This window comes from Myxocyprinus asiaticus, chromosome 19 (genome assembly GCF_019703515.2).
Source record: "Myxocyprinus asiaticus isolate MX2 ecotype Aquarium Trade chromosome 19, UBuf_Myxa_2, whole genome shotgun sequence".
NCBI lineage: Eukaryota > Metazoa > Chordata > Actinopteri > Cypriniformes > Catostomidae > Myxocyprinus > Myxocyprinus asiaticus.
This window is the reverse complement of record NC_059362.1, coordinates 10,128,375-10,132,529: the sequence shown is the minus strand read 5'-3', so window position 1 is coordinate 10,132,529 and position 4,155 is coordinate 10,128,375. Positions and strand designations below refer to the sequence as shown.

General features: G+C 35.1%; 1 long non-coding RNA gene across 1 annotated transcript; it reads right to left on the bottom strand.

Annotated features, from left to right (window-relative positions):
* Positions 1 to 435: 435 nt before the first annotated feature.
* LOC127410326 (uncharacterized) lies at positions 436 to 3,798 on the bottom strand. The gene is made up of 4 exons (XR_007892110.1): positions 3,744 to 3,798; positions 2,829 to 2,913; positions 2,282 to 2,354; positions 436 to 449 (listed from the first exon to the last, which is right to left on the bottom strand). It is a non-coding gene; the product is annotated as an uncharacterized LOC127410326 (long non-coding RNA).
* Between the last annotated feature and the right edge of the window lie 357 nt (positions 3,799 to 4,155).

Genomic DNA, 4,155 nt, shown 5'->3' with positions numbered 1-4,155 from the left:
TCTTGCTCATTGTGTGTGACAGGCGGCTAATTGCTGTGGTTGAGCAGTGTTGAAGAGAAAGTCTCGGCCAGGGCCAGGGTCGCTCAGGGTTCCTGAGGGAATAAAGACATCAGTCGACATGGAAACGGACTCCTAAGCTGCTCCGCACAATGGAGAAACCTAAACCAGAATACAGGACCTGGGGGCAGTGATACAAATTCCACACAAAACGCTACCAGGAAGAACGTGTATGTGTGTGTATACGTCTTTTTTAATCAGGGTGTCTTGTTACTAGAGAGGGAACTACAAGACAGTGCCAGTTACACTGTGTGTGAAAGAGAGAATGAGAGGGAGAGAAAGAAAAAAAAGAGATAGAAATGTGTGTGTGAGAGAATTAAATCTGCAGATGTTGTGCAAGAAGATATCACTGCTGCATTTTGGAAGAGTTCACATGGTTTCTTATGTCACACCTGAAAACAGGAAGTGCCACAATATCAATGTCCTGTATCAACTTTCATTTATCTTGGCTCTTCAGGCTGCATGTAAAGAACCATAAACATCATAATCATTAATGCATAGTCCATTTTGACAACATTTCAACAGGTTATGCCACATAGGCTAGGCCATAGCCTGTGTAACTACGAGAACACATGCAGTGGCCCCAAAGGTTTTAAGTCACACTTAAATACATGTATGCCTTTGCTTTATATAGCAAAATATCAGTAACACTTTGCAATAAAGTTCCCTTTGTTAATAAAAGGGTTCATTAATGACCAATAACCCATTTTTCAAATGCATTTTAAATAATTGATATGTGGTTATAAAAACATGAATAAAAGGTGACAGTCATGCAATAACTGCCAAATAGTGAGCCATTTCCTCACATGTAATAAATGCTTAATAACACTTATTCAACATTAGTAACCTATGAAAAGGTGACAATGTAAAGTGGACAAAAATGAAAGGAGTTGTCATCAGGATTTATTGTATGATGTAGGCTGTGAATGAGCATGAAAAAGGACTTTAAGTAACTACAAACTCTTTCTAGCAAGTCAGTCCACTGGCGGCCATCTTTGGAACGCTCCTGGGAAGCTATTTCCAGTCATGAAAGTGCAGCTCCTATCTACTTGTATGGGGGAACACCAAAATCTCCAAAAAAAGGTGATCAAGATTAAGATCAAAGAATATTTCAAATCAGCAGTAAAATCTGACAACACTGGAATCATACTGTAAATTGTGCTTCTTTACCTCAGATTACGGCAAAAAAAAAAAAAAAAAAAAAAAAAAAATCCCCTCTTGTATAACTAATGCGCATGCGCATTCTCAAGTTAATTGAGGCTATGTCTGTATCTAAAAGGTGATTGGCTCTTTTACCTGCAAGGTGGGACTTACTTTCTACAAATGTTGACCATTGGGCGTTCCAATTTCTCCCATTCATTTTTATAGAAGTGGCCCGTCTCTGCTAAACAGTCGCTGGTAACTAGGACTAGGTAAAACCATTCTTTTGACTTCAGCGTGACAAGGAAAATGACAACACTAGTGAGTCAAGACATTACAGTAATTATTTTAAACACAATGTGGACTGTAACTAAATGAAATAATCCCTCCTTTTAATCTTACTATGATAGTCTATTTTTGCATCATTGTGACATAAATCATGAATTGAGGCATGAATTTATGTTTTTGATCAAGATCATTATTAATAAGTGTATTTATTAAGCATTTATGACATGTAAGTTAAAGTGCTCCATTTGTGGCAAGTATAGCATGAAAGTCACCCTTTTAATTCATTTTGTCATGACCAGATGTCACTGATTTATAATGCATTTGTAAATGACTTTTTGGTCATTAATGAACCCATATAAAAACCTACAACAAAGGTAACATTAATGTAGAGTGTAGCCAAAATATCAAACCAAGTGGCATTTACAGTATTTTGTATATAGCACACATTTTTTTTTTTAAAGTAAAATATTTAAAGCAAAATTTGTTTGCTTTCAAATTATAAAACAATACAAATGTTGTTCAAAAGTAACACAAAGTATTTGAACACTTTCTGGTCATCATCTGCTAGAATGCCTGTGTGAACTTGTCACTTGAAATCACTTAACACCAGTTGTTTTAAGGTAATTGCAAAACTGGTCTGCATCATTTATTTGCAGATGCCACTTTGATATTTTGTAGGCTATTAAGTAAATTACATTCAGTCATTGTGTGACTTAGTGTCCAAAAGTGTCCAAATCTTTTTTTTGTGCCACTGTTTATTTATTCTATGGAAGATATATTCTCTGGTCATACTAACCTTTAGTTAGAGGCATGGTGGCTTCAGTGGTTTCCATGGTAACAGCTGAGAAATCACTTTTCAGTCTGTGGCTCTGTAGGATGTCACATGGCCATTATTGACATAAGCATATGATTTCCTGGCTGATCGAGAATTTACTAAATTCCCACTTAGCAGAAATGTCAGCACTGAACTGAAATGTGCCTTGATAGTCTATTTCCTCTAGAATATGCCAAATCTACAGCCATTTTAAAATTAATTTCAATTCTATTCTAGTAAAGAAGTTGTATTTAAAAGACAATTTAAGCACACTTATTATTACAGTGACAGTCCCCCTGGAGCAAGGGGGTGAACACAAGTGTTAGTTACACTAAAGTTAGTTAGTTACAACAAATAACACAGCTTGGAACATAGAATCTCACAATGCAAAGTGCATGACTTGACCTTCCATTTCCAGTGGATAAATGAAATGTGACTGTTTACATCTCTATATTGACTTATTATTTGATCAGACTGTCAAGAGGTAAGTCATTTTTACAAAACAATTGAATCAAAAAAGCAAAATAACCGTTTTCATTTCCAAGATGAAAATAAGTGCTGCTGAACTGTGAATCCTCAAGGTTTTTGGAGGTTCGGATTGAATGACACCAAATCTGGGGAATTTAAAAATGAGATGTAATTAATATATGTGATTTGGTCTGTATTAAGTTTGAAGCAATATAATTAAAAATCTTGATTTAACTGTTTCTTTTAAGAATATTCCTCTTGCCAAAATGCTGCTGTTACTAGGCAATTGGCTACATAATAACAGTGATTCCAATGTGTTTTTCTTGTGTGGATGGAATGACAGGTTGCCATGGTGAAGCTATTTCTGGTAGCTGAATCTGCACTTATGTAAATGTTTTTTTACTCATTTCTACTGCACATTTGATAAAAAAAAAAAAAAAAAAAAAAAAAAGATCATTAGCTGCCAAGGAAGCAGCATGCAGCCTCTTGATTGGTCTGCTCATGAGTGCATCTACAGTATAATCCACATGCCATGTGTACATGGCAGATACCTGAGATGCCTTTAATATGAGAAAAGGAAAAAAATAAGGAATAATTTTTAAATAATTTATTTTGAGAAACAATATTCACTAACAACAATAGAACATAGTTCCATTGCAATGTGAAACTGTGATATAAGGAACTGGAAATTTGATACTTTTGTTTTTACCATTAGCTTGTGAATTAGTTACTGGCTATGTTTAGAATGGAATGCTGGCGAACTGCATATTGCAAAAAAACACTCCATATTGCAAGTATATACTAAGTGCTCCAAGAGTGCTAATTAAGCAATATTACATGAGCAAGAGTACTGTTGGTCTTAATATCAGCAGGTAATACCAGACGTGCTAATATTCAGACCAACAGCATGATTGTGAGTCTGATATTGCTTTTGTAGAACAGTTCAACAAACAGTAAATAATGTTAAATAACTTACATTTCAACCAAAAATTGGGCAGTTAGTTTGTGTATTTCCTCTCTGCCAGTGAAAATATTTCCAAAAGATGGCAAAGCATCAAGCACAACTCTACTCTCTGCACTGCTCTCATACTCTAGTTTCGAACTAATGGTGTTTAATTTGTAAACAAATCAGTGTTTTGAACGAATCTTTTAAGCAAATCACTCACTGTCGTTCACATACACTGTTTCGGTTGTTTCACTCCCGAAAACTCAGTGCTTTGCAACAAATCAGTTGAGTCAATGATTCAGTGACTCACTTATAACAGAAATAAACTCATTTGTTGCCACCTGCTGGTGTAAAGATATATTCTGCAAAAATGGTCAGATTATTGGTGAACTAAACAAAAATACACAAAGAATCAAAATCCCCACTACTATTTGTAAAGTCA